The sequence below is a fragment of the Dama dama genome, chromosome 2 (genome assembly GCF_033118175.1).
Source record: "Dama dama isolate Ldn47 chromosome 2, ASM3311817v1, whole genome shotgun sequence".
In the NCBI taxonomy this organism is placed as follows: domain Eukaryota; kingdom Metazoa; phylum Chordata; class Mammalia; order Artiodactyla; family Cervidae; genus Dama; species Dama dama.
The window spans coordinates 23,824,744-23,844,355 of NC_083682.1; the positions used below are offsets into that span (position 1 = coordinate 23,824,744).

The following is a 19,612-nucleotide window of genomic DNA, read 5'->3' on the forward strand; positions in this document are numbered from 1 at the left end:
AGTATGATACTGGTACAAAAACAGAAATATAGAACAGCAAATCAAGCTAGAAAACCCAGAGATAAACTGACACACCTATGGGCACCTTATCTTTGACAAAAGAGGCAAGCATATAATATACAGTGGAGAAAAGACAGTTTCTTCAATAAGTGGTACTGGGAAAACTGTACAGCTACATGTAAAAGTGAAATGAGAACACTTCCTAACACCATACACAAAAAGAAAACCAAATTAAAGACCTAAATTTAAGGTCAGAAACTATAAAACTCGGAAAATGTAGGCAGAACACTTTGACATAAATCACAACAAGATCCTCTTTTACCCACCTCCTAGATTAGTGGAAATTAAAACAAATTTTTTAATGTGATTTAATTAAGCTTAAAAGCTTTTGAACAGCAAAGAAAACTATAAACAAAATGAAAAGACAACCCTCAGAATGGGAAATAATACTGCAAATGAGACAAGTGACAAAAGATTAATCTTCAAAATACATAAGCAGCTCATGCAGCTCACCGTCAGAAAAATAGACAACCTAACCAAAATATGGGCAGGAAACCTAAACAGACATTCCTCCAAAGAAGACATACAGATGGCCAATAAACACATGAAAAAAATACTCAACATAGATCATTATTAGAGATATGAACATCAAAACTACAGTGAGGTATCACCTCACACCAATCAGAATGGCCATCATCAAAATCTACAAACAATAATTGCTGGAAAGGATGTGGAGAAAAGGAAAATCTCTTGCGCAGTTGGTGGCAACATGAATTGATATAGCCACTATGGAGAACAGTATGCAGATTTCTTTTAAAACTGGGGAAAAAACAACCTAGTGGATGCATGGATGCTAAGTCGCTTCAGTTGTGTCTGACTCTCTGTGACCCTATGAACTGTAGCCCACCAGATCCCTCTGTCCATGGGATTCACCAGGCAAAAACACTGGAACGGGTTACTATGTCCTCCTCAGGGTATCTCCCAGACCCAGGGATTGAACCTACATCTATGTCTCCTGCATTGGCAGGCAGGCAGGTTCTTTACCACCGACTCAGCAGTCCAACGACTGGGAATGTACCCTGAAAAAAGCATAATTGAAAAAGGCATGGGGGCGGCCCTAAGATGGCAGAGGAATAGGACAGGGAGACAACTTTCTCTCCCACAAATTCATCAAAAGATCATTTGAATGCTGAGCAACTTCCACAAAACAACTTCTGAATGCTGGTGGAGGACACCAGGCACCCAGAAAGACAGCCCATTCTCTTCGAAAGGAGGTAGGACAAAATATAAAAGACAAAAGAGAGACAAAAGAGTTAGGGACAGAGACCCATTCCAAGGAGACAGTTATGAGGGAGGAGAAGTTTCCAAACACCAGGAAACCCTCTCAACAGTGCGTGTGTGGGGAGTTTTGGAATCTCAGAGGGCAACATAACCTGGAGGGAAGAAAAAAAAAAAAAAAAAACCCACAGAATACGTCCCTTAACCACAGCTCCCAGCGGAGAAATAGTCCAGACTCTCATGTTTGTCACCAGCAAGCGGGGGAGGTGCGGGGTGCATGCTTAGGGTAAGGACCAGGCCTGAATGCCCTGAGGACAATCTGAAGGAGCTAACTGTGAGATAGCAATCCAAACTGCAGGATAGCTCAAGAGAAAAGAGAGAGAGAGAGAGAGAGAGAGAGAGAGAGAGAACTTTCCCGCAAAAAAAGCTCTAACAAGGCACAGCCTGGCTGGCTCACAGAACAAAGGATTGAGCAAAAACCAAAGGAGAGCTAGCTGGCTGCGGCCCAGCCCATCCCCCCGCCGGAGTTAGTTTATAATTTTTGTGATTGATTTTTTTTTTTTTTTTTGTATTTTTAACTTTGTATTTTTGAGAATCTAACCTCTACTCTAGACTTTTAATTTTTGCTTTTTTGTATGTATTATCAATTTTGTACCTTTAAGAATCTAATTTTCAGTACCCATTTTTACTTTGAGGTGTGATTACTGGCTTAATTTCTCTCTCCCCTTTTGACTCTCGCTTTTCTCCCCCCTATAGAGAGAGGTCACCTCTATCTCCTCCCTCCCCCTTCTCTTCTCTACTTAACTCTGTGACTCTCTGAGTGTTCTGGGCTGTGGAGAATATTTAAGGTACTGATTACTTGCTAGATTGGTCTCTCCCCTTTTGATTGCCCCTATTCTCCTCCTGGTCACCTCCATCTCCTTTCTCCCTCTTCTATTCTCTATGTAACTCCATGAACCTCTCTGGGTGTTCCAGACTGTGGAGAGCACACAGGAAATTGATTACTGGCTAGATTGCTCTCTCCCTTTTTGATTTCCCCTCTTCTCCTCCTGATCACCTCTATATCCCTCTTCCCTCTTCTCTTGTCCATGTAACTCTGTGAACCTCTCTGGGTGTCCCTCACTGTGGAGAATCTTTTCACCATTAACCTAGATGTTTTATCATCAGTGCTGTATGGATGGAGAAGTCTTGAGGTTACTGTAAGAATAAGACTGAAAGCCAGAGGCAGGAGGCTTAAATCCAAACTTGAGAACACCAGAGAACGCCTGACTCCAGGGCACATTAATCGACAAGAGCTCATCCAAAAGCCTCCATACCTACACTGAAACCAAGCTCCACCCAAGAGCCAACAAGTTCCAGAGCAAGATATACTGTGCTAATTCTCCAGCAATGCAGGAACATAGCCGTGAGCATTAAAATACATGCTGCCCAAAGTCACACAAAACCAATAGACACCTCAAAACTCACTACTGGACACTTCACTTCACTCCAGAAAGAAGAGATCCAGGCCCACCCACCAGAACACTGACACAAGCTTCCCCAACCAGGAAACCTTGACAAGCCACTAGTCCAACCCCACCCACAGGGAGCAACCTCCACAATAAAAAGGAACCACAAACTTCCAGCATACAGAAAGGCCACCCCAAACATAGCAATGTAAACAAAATGAAAAGGCAGAGAAATATTAAGCAGGTAAAAGAATGTGATAAATGCCCACCAAACCAAACAAAAGAAGAGGAGATAGGGAGTCTACCTGAAAAAGAATTCAGAATAATGATAGTAAAGATGATCCAAAATCTTGAAAACAAAATGGGGTTACAGCTAAATAGACTAGAGACAGGGATTTAGAAGATGCAAGAAATGTTTAACAAGGACCTAGAAGAAATTTTTAAAAGTCAATGAATAATGAATAATACAATAACTGAGATCAAAAGCACTCTGGAGGAAACCTACAGTAGAAAAACAGAGGCAGAAGATAGGATAAGTGAGGTAGAAGATAGAAATAGAAATGGTGGAAATAAATGAAGCAGAGAAGAAAAAAGAAAAAGGAAGTAAAAGAAATGAGGGCAACCTCAGAGACCTCTGGGACAATGTTAAATGCCTCAACTTTCAAATCATAGAAATCCCAAAAGAAGAATACAGAAAGAAAGGCCATGAGAAAATAGTTGAGGAGATAATAGTTGAAAACACCCCTAAAATGGGGAATCCACTCAAGTGCAAGAAACCAAAGGGTCCCAAACAGGATAAACCCAAGGTGAAACACCCCAAGACACAGATTAGTCAAATTAACAAAGATCAAACACAAAGAGAAAATATTAACAGCAACAAGGGAAAAGCAACAAATAACACACAAGGGGATCCCCATAAGGATAACTGCAGATTTTTCAACAGAAACTCTTTAGGCCAGAAGGGAATGGCAGGACATACTTGAGGATGAAAGAGAAAAGCCTACAACTTAGATTATTATACCCCGCAAGGATCTCATTTAAATATGAAGGAGAAATCAAAAGCTTCACAAACAAGCAAAAGCTGAGAGGATTCAGCACCACCAAACCAGCTCTTCAACAAATGCTAAAGGATCTTCTCTAGACAGGAAACACAGAAAAGGTTTATAAACTCGAATCCAGAACAATAAAGTAAATGACAACAGGATCATATTTATCAATAATTACCCTAAATGTAAATATGTTGAATGCCCCAACCAAAAGACAAAGACTGGCTAAATGGATACAAAAACAAGACCCCTATATATGCTGTCTACAAGAGACCCATCTTAAAACAAGGGACACATACAGACTGAAAGTGAAGGGCTGGGGAAAGATATTTCAAGCAAATAGACACTGAAAGAAAGCAGGAGTAGCATTGCTCATATCAGATAAAATAGACCTTGAAATAAAGCCCATGAAAAGACACAAAGAAGGGCACTACATAATGATCAAAGGATCAATCCAAGAAGATATAACAATTATAAATTATATGCACCCAACATAGGAGCACTGCAATGTGTAAGGCCAATGGTAACAAGCATGAAAGGGGAAGTTAACAGTAACACAATAATAGTGGAAAACTTTAACACGCCACTTACACCTATGGATAGATCAACTAAACAGAAAATTAGCAAGGAAACACAAACTTTAAATGATACAATGGACCAGTTAGACCTAATTAATATCTATAGGTCATTTCACCCCAAAAGAATGAATTTCACCTTTTTCTCAAGTGCACACGGAACATTCTCCAGTATAGATCACATCCTGGGCCATAAATCTAGCCTTGGTAAATTTTTTAAAAAAAATTGAAGTCATTTCAAGTATCGTTTCTGATCAAAATGTGGTAAGATTAGATGTCAACTACTGGGAAAAAAAATATTAAAAATACAAACATATAGAGACTAAACAACACACCTCTGAATAACCAACAAATCACAGAAGAAATCAAAAAAGAAATCCAAATATGCATAGAAATCAATGAAAATGAAAACAAGGCAACCCAAAACCTATGTGATTCAGTAAAAGCAGTGCTAAGGGGAAGGATCATAGCAATACAAGCTTACCTCAAGAAACAAGAGAAAAATCAAATAAATAATCTAACTTTACACATAAAGCAAATAGAAAAAGAAGAAATGAAGAACCCCAGGGTTAGCAGAAGGAAAAATCATAAAAATTAATGCATAAATAAATGAAAAAGAAACAAAGACTATAGAAAAAATCAACAAAACTAAAAGCTGGTTCTTTGAGAAGATAAATAAAATAGACAAACCATTAGCCAGACTCATCAAGAAAAAAGGGAAAAGAATCAAATCAACAAAATTAGAAATGAAAATGGAGAAATCACAACAGACAACACAGAAATACAAAGGATCATAAGAGACTACTATCAGCAACTATATGCCAATAAAATGGTCAACTTGGAAGAAATAGATGCATTCTTAGAAAAGTGTAACCTTCCAATATTGAGCCAGGAAGAAATAAAAAATCAAAACAGATCCATCACACACATGGAAATTGAAAGTGTAAAAAAAAAAAAATCCAACAAAGGACAAGGACCAGATGGCTTCACAGGTGAATTCTACCAAAATTTTAGAAAAGAGTTAACACCTATCCTAGTCAAACTCTTCCAGAAAACTGCAGAGAAAAGCTAACTTTCAAACTCATTCTATGAGGCCACCATCACCCTAATACCAAAACCAGACAAAATAACACAAAAAAGGAAAACTACAGGCCAATATCACTGATAAACATAGATGCAAAAATCCTCAACAAAATTCTAGCAAACAGAATCCAACAACATATTAAAAAGATCATACATCATGACCAAGTGGGCTTTATAACAGGGATATAAAAATTTTTCAATATTTGCAAATCAATCAAAGTGATACACCACATTAACAAATTTAAAGATAAAAAGCATATGATTATCTCAATAGATGCAAAGAATGCCTTTGTCAAAATTCAACATCCATTTATGATAAAAGCCCTCCAGAAAGCAGGAATAGAAGGAACATGCCTTAACATAATAAAAGCCATATATGATCAACCCACAGCAAACATTTTCCTCAATGGTGAAAAACTGAAAGCATTTCCCGTAAAGTCAGGAACAAGACAAGGGTGCCCACTCTCACGACTACTATTCAGCATAGCTTTGGAAGTTTTAGCCACAGCTATCAGAGAAGAAAAAGAAATAAAAGGAATCCAGATTGGAAAAGAAGTAAAACTCTCATTGTTTGCTAATGACATGATCCTCTACATAGAAAACCCTAAAGACACCACCAGAAAATTACTAGAGCTAGTCAATGAATATAGTAAATTTATAGGATATAAAATTAACACATAAATCCCTTGCATTCCTATATGCCAAGAGAAAACAGAAAGAGAAATTAAGGAAACAATTCCATTCACCATTGAGACAAAAAGAATAAAATACTTATGAATAAATCTACCTAAAGAAAAAAAAAGCTATATATAGAAAACTATAAAACACTGATGAAAGAAATCAAAGATGACAAAAATAGATGGAGAACTATATAGCATGTTATTGGATCAGAAGAATGAGTTTAGTGAAAATGAGTTTACTACCCAAAGTAATCAATAGATTCAATGCAATCCCTATCACACTACCAATGGTATTTTTCAGAGAACTAAAATATATAATTTCACAATTTGTATGGAAATACAAAAAACCTTGAATAGCCAAAGGAATCTTGAGAAAGAAGAATGGAACTGATGGAATCAACCTACCTGACTTCAGACTCTACTACAAAGCTACAGTCATTAAGACAGTATGATACTGGCCCAAAGACAGAAATATAGATAAATGGAACAAAATAGAAAGCCCAGAGGTAAATCCACGCACCTATTGACACCTTATCTTTGACAAAGGAGGCAAGAATATACAATGGAGAAAAGACAATCTCTTTAACAAGTGGTGCTGGGAAAACTGGTTAACCACCTGTAAAAGAATGAAATGAGAACACTTTCTAACACCATACACAAAAATAAACTCGAAATGGATGAAAGATCTAAAGGCAAGGAAAGAAGCTATAAAACCCCTAGAGGAAAACTTAGGCAAAACACTCTCTGACATAAATCACAGCAGGATCCTCTATGACCCACCTCTCAGAGTAATGGAAATAAAACTAAAAATAAACAAATGGGACCTAATTCAACTCAAAAGCTCTTGTACGACAATGGGAACTCTAAGCAAGGTAAGAAGACTGCCTTCAGAATGGGAGAAAATCATAGCAAATGAAGCAGCTGACAAAGAATTCATCTAAAACATATACAAGTAGCTCATGCAGCTCAATTCCCAAAAAATATATGACAATCAAAAAATGTGCCAAAAAACTAAACAGACATTTCTCCAAAGAAAACATACAGATGGCTAACAAATACATGAAAAGATGCTCAACATCACTTATTATCCGAGAAATGCAAATCAAAACCACAATGAGATACCATCGCACGCCAGTCAGAATAGCCACTATCAAAAAATCTACAGACAATAAATGCTGGATAGAGTGCAGAGAAAAGGGAAACCGCTTACACTGTTGGTGGAATTGCAAACTGTACAGCCACTATGGAGAGCAGTGTGGAGATTCCTTTAAAAAAACTCAAAATAGATCTGCCATACGACCCAGCAATTCACTGCCAGGCATATACACCAAGGAAACCAGAGTTGAAAGAGACACATGTACCCCAAAGTTCATCGCAACATTGTTTACAATAGCTAGGACATGGAAGCAACCTAGATGTAATCGGCAGATGAATGGAAGCTGTGATACATATACACATGGAATATAACTCTGCTATTAAAAAGATAGGACTTTTAAAAAAATAAGAAGCATATATAGAGATAAGGAGAAAGTCCCTGTGTGTGTACTTGGAATGATACATGCTCAAAAAGACCAAATTTTTAAATTTTCACCTGAGCCTTATCCTCTGCACAGAGATTTCCTAAAGCAATCTAAACTACAAAAATGAGGAGGGAGTTCTAGATGACAGGTTGGCAGGATGCAAAGCTCACCCTGCTTCAGGAAACACAACACATTACAACTATATAAGAGAAACTCTTGCTGAAATCCATGTGGGCAAGAACAGAACAGCTGTTCTATAATGAAGGGTATAAAGAATGATCCATATGGAGTCTTCCAGGAAGGGGAGAGAAGCAATATGGTTGGGACCTATACGTCTCACCTGGGGCAGAGAAGAGGAAAGGCATATCACAGGCTGGGGAATCCTCCTGGAGGAGCAAGGATTTGGGGCCAGAGTTTAGGCACACCTGCCCTGGGGTTTAACAACAGGAAATAAGCCCCCTTTCTGGCTTGAAAACTAGTGGAGATTTACGTGAATGCTGCAAGTAACTGACACCCTGCTCTTGAAGAGCATGTGACAGATCTGCTCACTCCCAATCACAGCATGGAGGCAGCAGATTGAAAACTACCTGAGACTCCATCCAGCTGGCAAGGACCACCCCAGCATCCCCTCTACCCAGCCCTAACTGAGCTCCTGCCCCAGCCTCTCATGCTCCTGTGGTTGCTGCCCACTAAAGGGGAGGATACCATAGCTAACAAGTGTGCACACTTGGAGGGGTGGGAGGTGACTTGGACACTGAGGCTGCAACTGAGCCACTGTCAGCTCATGTCTCTGCAGGCATTCCAGGAGGAATGAAGTTGGGTCCAGGAAAGAGAATACTGTCACCAGAGTGCACATCCTTTTCCATCAGTTCTGTGCTGTGGCCCCAACCCCTCCACCATGACTCAGTCAGTAATCAAGGCAAGCACATTGGGGGGAAAAGTGGGGGGAAAAGTCGCTAACAAGTCACCACCCAAGGCATGCACACTGGGGGAAATTGGCAAAAAGTCACTAACAAGTCACTCACCACACTGGGGGAAAAAATTGCTAACCAAGGCATGCACACTGGGGAAAAACCAGCATAGAAATATAGACCCAATCTCTCAGGCCTTGGTCCTCTCCCAAATACTGACTGCCATCAAATGCAGGAGAAACTCAGTTTCTCAAGGTTCCTGTACCACCTCCTTAGGCTACAGCTCTGAACCTGATAGGGTAGTGACAGCCATTGAGAACTGGAGAAGCCCTTGCTCACTCCTGGCTCTGGCTCTTGTCCCACCAACTCCATCCTACATCCCACCAATACAGTGGCTGCCATCACAGTCCAGGAGAAGACATAGTCCATGCTCACTTCAGATCCAGTTCTCCCAGCAAAGCCACTGGACATTCACAGACTGCATAGGGACATTCCCACACAAGAAACCACCCTCAAGCATGGGATAGATAATCATTTTACCTAATGTCATGGAGACATAGAAAATTAAGCAAAATGAGATGTTAGAAGAATTTGTTTTAAACAAAAAAACAACAAAAACCTCAATAAAAACTGTAACAGAAAGGAGATAAATAATTTACCTGATAGCGTTCAAAGCAATAGCAACGAGAATTCTAACTAAAGTAGGAAAAGGAATAGATGAACACCATGAAAATTTTAACAAGGAACTATAAAATATATTTTAAAATCATAACTGAAGTATATAATAACTGAAATGAAAAATACACTGGAGAATTAGCAGTAGATTAGTGATAAAGAGTAATGTCTAAGTGGATATGAAAGAGAGAATAATGGAAATTTCCCAGTTAAAATAGCAAAAAAAAAAAAAAAAGCAAATAAAATTTAAAAGTATGAATAGTTTAAGGGAGCTCCGTGACAACATCAAGCTTACTAGCATTTGTATTCTAGTGGACCCAGCAACAGAAAGGAGCAAGAAAGTGGTGGGAAGAAAAAAAAAGTATTTAATGAAATTATGGCTAAACACTTAGTGAGCCTGAAGAAGGAAACCAATATCTAGGTTTGGGAAGTAGAGAGTTTCAAATAAGATGAACCCAAAGAGAACCATTGGTTAATCCATATCATATTTAAAATGGCAAAATTTAAGATCACAGTAGAATATTAAAGGTAGCAATATAAAAATAAGGAATTTAATATGAGAGAATCCACATACATCTATTATAAGCTGATAATTCTGAAGAAACTTTGTAGACCAGAGGAAGTAGCATGATATATTTGAAGTGCTGAAAGTAAAAAAACTACAACCTAAGATACTCTTTGAAACCAAGCTATCATTCAGAATTGAAGAAGAAATAATGAGCGTCACCAACAAGCAAAACCTAGAAGCGTTCATCAGTACTAAACCAACCATATAAGAAATATTAAAATGCCTTCTTTATTGAAAAAGAAAAGACTGAAAGAATATTAAGAAATATAGGAAGAGAGAATTTCACAGGTAAAGGCAAATATATGGTAGACTGTTGATCAACCACTTAAGTAAGAGAGTGGAATGGTTAAAAATGAAAATTGTGAGATCATGTCAAGATATCAAAGCAAACTAAGTGCCCATCAAAAACTGAGTGGATAAAAAAGATGTGGTATATGTACACAATGGAATGCTGTGCTGTGCTTATTTGCTCAGTCACGTCCGACTCTTTGCGACCCATGGACTATAGCCCGCCAGGCTCCTCTGTCCATGGGGATTCTCAAGCCAAGAATACCGGAGTGGATTGTCATGCCCTCCTCCAGGAGATCTTCCCAACCCAGGGATCAGTCCAGGTCTCCCACAGTGCATGTGGATTCTGTACCATCTGAGCCACCAGGGAAGTCCAAGAACACTGGAGTGGGTAGCCTATCCTTTCTCCAGGGAATTTTCCCAACCCAGAAATCGAACCGGGGTCTCTTTTATTACAGGCAGGTTCTTTACCAGCTGAACGACAGAGAAATGTAAATGAAAATAATAGTGAGATTATCACTTCACACCTGTTAGAATGGCTATCATGAATAATAACACAAATAACAAAAATTGGCAAGGATGTGGAGAAAAGGAAACCTTAATACAATTCTGGGAATACAAACGAGTGCAACAACTGTGGAAAAAGTTACAAAGGTTCTTAAAAAACTAAACATAAAACTTATGGATGATCCAACAACTGATATATATCTGAAGGAAACAAAAACAGTTATATGAAAAAATACATGAAAAGAGTGTTCATAGCAGCATTATTTAATAGCATAGATGTGGCAGCCACCTAAGTGTCCATCAACAAATGAATTTATACATATATACACATAAACATTAATGGCTGAGTAATATATATATATATATATTCAGTTCAGTTCAGTTCAGTCACTCAGTCGTGTCCAACTCTGCAACCCCATGAACTGCAGCATGCCAGGCCTGCCTGTCCATCACCACTCCCAGAGTCCACCCAAACCCATGTCCATTGAGTTAGTGATGCCATCCAACCATCTCATCTTCTGTCATCCCCTTCTCCTCCTGCCCTCAATCTTTCCCAGCATGAGGGTCTTTTCAAATGAGTCAGCTCTTCAATTCAGGTGGCCAAAGTATTGGAGTTTCAGCTTCAACATCAGTCCTTCCAATGAACACCCAGGACTGATCTCCTTTAGGATGGACTGGTTGGATCTCCTTGCAGTCCAAGGGACTCTCAAGCGTCTTCTCCAACACCACAGATCAAAAGCATCAATTCTTTGGTGCTCAGCTTTCTTTATAGTCCAACTCTCACATCCATACATGACCACTGGAAAAACCATAGCCTTGACTAGACAGACCTTTGTTGGCAAAGTAATGTCTATGCTTTTAAATATGCTATCTAGGTTGGTCATAACTTTCCTTATAAGGAGTAAGTGTTTTTCAATTTCCTGGCTGCTGTCACCATCTGCAGTGATTTTGGAGCCCAGAAAAATAAAAAGTCAGCCACTGTTTCCACTGTTTCCCCATCTATTTGCCATGAAGTGATGGGACCAGATGCCATGATCTTAGTTTTCTGAATGTTGAGCTTTAAGCCAACTTTTTCACTCTCGTCTTTCACTTCCATCAAGAAGTTTTTTGGTACTTCTTCACTTTCTGCCATAAGGGTGGTGTCATCTGCATATCTGAGGTTATTGATATTTCTCTAGGCAATCTTGATTCCAACATGTGCTTCCTCTAGCCCAGCATTTCTCATAATGTATTCTGCATATAAGTTAAATAAGTAGGATGACAATATACAGCCTTGACATATTCCTTTTCCTATTTGGAAACAGTCTGCTGTTCCATGTCCAGTTCTAGCTGTTGCTTCCTGACCTGCAGATAGGTTTCTCAAGAAGCAGGTCAGGTGGTCTGTTATTCCCATCTCTTGAAGAATTTTCCACAGTTTATTGTGATCCACACAGTCAAAGGTTTTGGCATAGTCAATAAAGAAGAAATAGATACTTTTTTGGAACACTCTTGCTTTTTTGATGATCCAGTGGATGTTGGCAATTTGATCTCTGGTTCCTCTGCCTTTTCTAAAACCAGCTTGAACATCTGGAAGCTCTGGTTCCCATATTGCTGAAGCCTGGCTTGGAGAATTTTGAGCATTACTTTACTAGCATGTGAGATGAGTGCAATTGTGCGGTAGTTTGAGCCTTCTTTGGCATTGCCTTTCTTAGGGATTGGAATGAAAACCGACCTTTTCCAGTCCTGTGGCCACTGCTGACTTTTTCAAATTTGCTGACATATTGAGCGCAGCTCTATCATAGCATCATCTTTTACGATTTGAAATAGCTCAACAGGAATTCCATCACCTCCACTAGCTTTGTTCGTAGTGATGCTTCCTAAGGCCCTCTTGACTTCACATTCCAGGATGTGTGGCTCTAGGTGAGTGATCACACCATCGTGATTATCTGGGTCATGAAGATTTTTTTTGTACAATTCTTCTGTGTATTCTTGCCACCTCTTCTTAATATCTTCTGCTTTTTAGGTCCCTACCATTTCTATCCTTTATTGAGCCCATCTTTGCATGAAAATTCCCTTGGTATCTCTAATTTTCTTGAAGAGATCTCTAGTCTTTCCCATTCTATTGTTTTCGTCTATTTCTTTGCATTGATCACTGAGGAGGGCTTTCTTATCTCTCCTTGCTATTCTTTGGAACTCTGTATTCAAATGGGCATATCTTTCCTTTTTCCCTTTGCTTTTCACTTCCCTTCTTTTCACAGCTATTTGTAAGGCCTCCTTAGACGTCATTTTGCTTTTTTGCATTTCTTTTTCTTGCAATGATCTTGATTCCTGTCTCCTGTACAACGTCACGAACCTTTGTCCATAGTTATCAGGCACTCTGTCTATCAGATCTAGTCTGTTTAATCTATTTCTCACTTCCACTGTATAGTCATAAGGGATTTGATTTAGGTCATACTTGATGGTCTAGTGGTTTTTTCCACTTTTTTCAATTTCAGTCTGAATTAGGCAATAAGGAGTTCATGATCTGAGCCACAGTCAGCTCCCAGTCTTGTTTTTGCTGACTGTATAGAGTTTCTCCATCTTTGGCTACAAAGAATAAAATCAATCTGATTTTGGTGTCAACCATCTGGTGATGTCCCTGTGTAGAGTCTTCTCTTGTGTTATTGGAAGAGGGTGTTTGCTATGACCAGTGTGTTCTCTTGGCAGAAGTCTATTAGCCTTTGCCCTCCTTCATCCTGTACTCCAAGGCCAAATTTGCCTGTTACTCCAGGTGTTTCTTGACTTCCTACTTTTGCATTCCAGTCCCCTATAATGAAAAGGACATCTGTTTTGGTGTTAATATACATATTTGTCATGAAAAAATGAAATTCTGCTGTTTGCAATTATGTAGTTGACCATAGAGAATAGTATGTTCAGTGAAATAATGCAAAGACCAATGCTATATGTTGTTATATGTGAAATATTTAAAAAATGAAATAAAAGTGAATATTACAGAAAGAAACATTTTCACAGATGTAGAGACCAAACTAGAGGTTACCAGTGAGGAAAGGGAAGGGGTGAAGGGAAATATAGGAGTAGGGGATTATAAGATACATAACAGTATGTATAAAATGAATAAACAACAAGGGTATATTATATAGATGGAGAATATAGTCAATATTTTCATAAAAATTTAAATGAAGTATAATCTACAAAAATATTGAATCACTATATTTTACACCTGAAACTAACATGATATTGTAAATCTGTTGGTCCTTAATTGGACCGAAACCTGGTGTTCCAGAGTGGACGATGAGAGAGTGAAAGAAGGAAAGAGGCTAATATTCCCTGGGTTACGCAGCCGGCTTCCACGCTCCAGGGAATCAGCCAGAAATAAAGAGAGAGAGAGAGAGAGAGAAAAGAAAGAAAGAAAGACATAGGGACCAAAGCTCTGATGGAGCAAATGTGTTCTAATCAACATGGTGTGGGCATATACACTGTCAAGGTAGTTATTCTCAGCAAAGATAAAGATTAAAATTCTAGACTTACAAAACACAAGGTGATCCCTATTGAAGAGAGAAGAGGGTACTTATCACCATAATGAGAAACTAACAAAGGAAATGCCTGGATTCCTCAGCCCTGGGAAATGCATGCCTCTCCTCTTAATTCCTGAATATTCAGGAATTAATAAGGACAAAAGGATTCCTGACAGATCCAAAACAGCACACAGGAAGTCTCCTGTTAAATGCTTCCTGACATAAATCAATTATACTTGAAGAGAAAGCTCTTTCTTTGACTTCTGTTAACTTGATTGTAATGTGCCTTGTGGTAGATTTCTTTGGGATCATCTTATTTGGGATGTTATGTTTTTGTTTCCTACTCCTGGATGTCCAGTTGCTTGCATAGACTTGAGGATTTTTTCAGCCAGATTTTATTTGAGAAATCTTTTATATCATCACTCACATTTTCTCCTGTGGTGATCCACGGAATGCCTATGTGGCTCATGTGATATTAACACTTCCTATAAATCTTAGACTTTTGACACAACTTTTCATTCTTTTTCTTTTTGCTCCACTTACTAAATTATTTCAGATATCCTTTTTCCAAACTCTATAATTCTTTCTTACATTTGTTTAGTCTGCTATTTTGACCTTCTAGTGAATTTTTCAGTTCAATTATGGTATTTTGGCTTCAGTATTTCTGTTTGGTACTCTTCAAAGAACAAAATTGCCACTTTGTTCATGCATTGTTCTTCAACTACCTTGAGCATCTTTATGATAGTTAAATTCTCAGTCAGGTAAATCATGTATCTCCACTTCAGCAGGGCCAATTTTAGGATCACTTTCTTGGAAAGAGCCTTTTTTTTTTTTTTTTTTTTTTATGTAATTACACTTTTCTTCATTTTTCCTTGTTTTTCTGCACTCATGTCTGCATATAGACAAAATAGCAAACCATTTTAATTCTCATGACCTGCCCTTGTAAAGGAGCTGACCCTCTCAATAAACTTGGCTAGAAAAAGCAGACCTCTCAATCTTGTGGTAGTATAACCCACTTTGTTTTCAGTAGCTCCAGGCCTCTGGAGAATGTCAGGATCCCGTAGACCCTTAACAGGAGATTCGTCAATTCCTCGGGCAGCTCCCAGATCTTTCGGGTCATTGGTTGAACAATGTACCTTTTGCTTTACCAAGGAGATACTGTAGGAAAACTATTTTCTACTACTAGCTGTGTTAAGTTAATGTGGGGTATGTGGCTATAGTGAGTTTTAGCCCAAATTGCTGTCTCTCTTCTTTCTCACCTCAGGCAGCTAAGCTATGACATATCCCATATCCCTTCAGCTTTCTCACACAGACTATACAGAGGTCAGTCTTCTGAATGGCCCTTAGAAAAGTTGGGGCTTTGGATGTGTTGTGCATCTCTTTCTCTCCCCAGGGAGAATCTGGGAACTGGAGAATTTTGTCCCAATCACATAGTTCTGGATCACCATAGGTATATGGCAAGATGTACCTTACATTTTTTTAACAGCTTCAACATAATTGATATCATGCTGGAACTGTGTGCAGCATCCTTTTAACTAAGTTTTGGGTTTCTTACAGAGGGAATCTGTACATAATTTGTTTTGAGTCAGTGTGTTCATGCAAGGAAGGAGATTCTAGGGCTTGCTCTTCTGCCATCTTGCTGATGGGAAATGGTCATTAATTTTGGCTGTTCCCTGGAGGATAAGCAATCCCTATAGCAAAGGAAAAGCTTAAGTTAAATATTGAGTCTATAAGGAACTAAAGACAGATTGTATGTACAATCCCCTTAGTTCCCTATTACACATAGAAACTGTTCCCTGGGGAATAGATGGAACAAGATGCTGCCATATCTATATCTGAGTACGTTATATCATTACACTCACATTAAAACCTCTGTAACTTCCTATGTGGCCAAAGTGATAATAATAGCAACCATTTATTTTTTCTGCTGCTGGATAGAACTGAAATCGTAATCAAAACTATGACCTCTAATTCTGAAAGAATTCTAGGGCATATAAAAAATTAATTACAGATGGTGATTTCTTAAAATCAATGAACCAAATCCTCAGAAATTGAAATTGCCCTTCTAGGACCATGGGGTAAAAACAAGAAGCAAGCCCTGGGGTATTCTGCCTTAACAGGGCAAGTTTCTGAATTCCATTTATATTCATGTTTTCCTTGTTCGAGAGGGAGACTGAGAGCCTAAGATATGACAGTTCATTTCCTATTTGTGCAGTCCTGAGATTCACCTGAATCTTGCAGAGAAATCTGTCTGAGGGAAGAGTAGGGAATGTTCAGAATCATTTACAGACTCAAGAGATGCAGTTTCTTAGTAAGTTTCTTCTCCATGGACGGAACACTTTTTCTTCTACTTTTATAACTTTTGCTCTGTGGTATATGGAAGGACTGAGGCTGAAATTGAAACTCCAATACCTTGGCCATCTGATGTGAAAAACTGACTCACTGAAAAAGATCCTGATGCTTGGAAAGTTTGAAGGTGGAGAAGGTGAAGACAGAGGATGAGATGGTTGGATGGCATCACCGAATTGATGGACTTGAGTTTGAGTAGGTTCTGGGAGTTGGTGGTGGACAGGGAGGCTTGGCATGCTGCAGGCCATGGGGTCACAAAGAGTCAGACATGACTGAGCGACTGAACTGATATGGAGTAACTTAAGCTGTCCTAGACTTTAGTTCCTCTTACCTTATTTGTTTGTTTTTTAAATAAATTGGAAGCAATATTCTTGGTTCCTACCCTCTATGGTCTTAAGTGCACTAGAGGCAAAAACCAGGCTTTTGGGGTTGCTGCCAAAAGAAGAGGAGAGGTGAGGAGAGGATCCAAGTGAATGAAATAACGGTGAGATGAGAGAAGGGAAACTGTCCTCGTTCACACTTCTTTTCCATTGTTGTTCAGTTGCTCAGTCATTTCTGACTCTTTGCAACCCTATGGACTGTAGCCTTCCTGATTCCTCTGTCCATAGGATTCTCCAGGCAAGAATACTGGAGTGGGTTGCCATTCCCTTCTCCAGGGGATCTTCCTAACCCATCGGTCAAACCTGCCTCTTCTGTGTCTCGCAGATCGATTCTTTACCCCTGAGCCACCATTATTCCTTTGGATAAAAGGCTACATTTTGGTGCTTTACAAAGCATCAAATATGCTTTGTGTGCTTTACAAATGCTTTAATTTGTAAAGCGTTTATAAGGGAAATTTATGTCACTCGTTTCCATGGTAATGATAAGTAAATTCTATGGGTCCAGTTTGGGCTATTCACAGTCATTCCTAGTGCATACATCTCTTTATGTGAGGAGATGTGAGAAATACTCTTTTTCCTCTATGTAACCCTTCTCCCCTGTTTTCACAGATCCCCTTAGAGAAGAATGGCTCCAGGGAATGACTCTTTCATGACTTAGTTCATTTTAGTGGGATTAACAGACCAGTCAGTTCTTCAACTCCCCCTGTTTCTCCTGTTTCTAGTAATGTATATGGTCACTGTGATGGGAAATTTGAGCTTGATCATTCTAATTGGGCTGAGTTCACACCTGCACACCCCTATGTACTTTTTCCTGTTTAATTTGTCCTTAATAGATCTCTGTTATTCTTCTGTTTTTACACCTAAAATGCTGGTCAACATCATATCAAAGAAGAAGATTATATCCTACATGGGGTGCATGACTCAGCTTTACTTCTTCACTTTTTTTGGTATTTCTGAATGTTATGTGCTGACATCAATGGCCTATGGCCGCTATGTGGCCATCTGTAGCCCACTCTTGTATAATGCTGCCATGTCCCCTAAAGTGTGTTCCAGCCTTATGCTCGTTTCCTACTTGATGGCCTTTTTGGATGCCATGACCCTTATTGGAGGCATGTTGAGACTGACCTTCTGTGATACAAACACTATCAACCATTATCTGTGTGACACCTACCCTCTGCTCCAGCTCTCCTGCACGAGTACCTACATCCTTGAGCGGGAAATTATCATCGTGTCAGGAATCAACATCATTCTTCCCAGTCTCACCATCTTTGTCTCTTATGGCCTCATCCTCTCCAACATCCTTCACATCAGCTCCACAGAGGGCAGGTCTAAAGCCTTCAGCACCTGCAGTTCCCACATCATTGCTGTTTCTTTGTTCTTTGGATCTAGTGCATTTGTGTATCTCAAACCATCTTCTATGCCCATGAATAAGGGAAAAGTCTCTTCTGTCTTTTACACTAATGTCATTCCCATGATGAATCCCTTAATTTACAGCTTAAGGAACAAAGATGTTAAACTTGCTCTGAGAAAAGTCCTGAGGATGGTGAAGTTTTGATCAGAGACATTATCTGTCTGTGCATATAGTTTTAGGAGAAGGAGATTCTGTGTGTTTATTTAAATATTTATAGTTAGAATCTTATTTCTCTCTTTTTTAAATAGCATGATTTAAATAATATTTGAGCTTTCCCCCAATAATTTATCTCTGGTTTTTCTGTCTGTTACTTCATTTTCCCGAATCATTTGCATGAGATCTCCTGCAGTTTTCCTTCTTACTAGTAATTTTAAATTAAAAATGTAGTATCTCTGTTCTTTTTATTGTCATTTCATACTTTCAGTTTTCACTGAAAAAGAAAATAGTCCCCAAGTGATCAAATTTGAGACCCCTCTGATATAATCACAGACCAGTGATGAAAATCAGCTAGATAAGACTAAAGCAACATTGTTTCACTCGAGTTGTGCTTATCTGCCACTTGCTGTTAGAAACATGCATCAGATATTCTGTTTCTACTCCCATCTTTCCATTCTCTGACCTGGAAGACTATGTCTCTTTTAAATGTCAGAGATTTAAGTTTCTGTAAAGGCTTTATCTGTAATTTATTTTGTATCTGTTAAATATTTTACATCAAACTTCTTTGGGCTGGGATTTTCTCTTTACCTTTGCACAAAGAACTCAGCAGATCATCTAAATATATTTATTTCATTGATGGTAAAATGAAGCTCTGAATGGTTAATTATTAAATGTCACAGGTTCATAAAGAAAAAAATCTAGACTAAACTGTTAGCCTTCTAATTTCAAGTCTGCTACTTCTGTAATCTATTTACATCTACTTCATTCTATTCTGTTTATTTCAGTATGATCATTAATGAGAAAATATTTTTAATTTGAAGCTTAACTGTTGTCTATTCCAGGGGATGTATGAATTTCTCTCATGGTGCATGGTGCTTTTTTATTGTTTGTTTGCTTGCTTAGGCAAAGAGTTTCATGGGTTTCTTCGGGTGGAAAAGGAAGGTCTTTTGGACTAGTATATTGGTGAGATGGGGCTTCCCAGGTGGCACTATCATAAAGAAACCGACTGCCAATGCAGGAAACATAAGAGATGTGGGTTTGATCACTGGGTCTGGAAGATCCCCTGAAGGAGGGCAAAGCAACCCACTCCAGTATTCCTGCATGGAGAAGCCCATGGTCTGAGGAGCCTGGAAGACTACAGTCCATAGGGTCACAAAGACTCAGACACAACTAAATGACTTAGCACACATTGGTGAAATGATTGACTCATATAGGAAGTGTCTTTGTATGTGTCTAAAATTAA

At 38.8% G+C, this 19,612-nt stretch overlaps 1 pseudogene; it reads left to right on the forward strand.

Annotated features, from left to right (window-relative positions):
• Window positions 1–17,427: 17,427 nt before the first annotated feature.
• On the forward strand, window positions 17,428–18,357 carry LOC133068185 (olfactory receptor 8B3-like; annotated as a pseudogene).
• The last annotated feature ends 1,255 nt before the right edge of the window (window positions 18,358–19,612 follow it).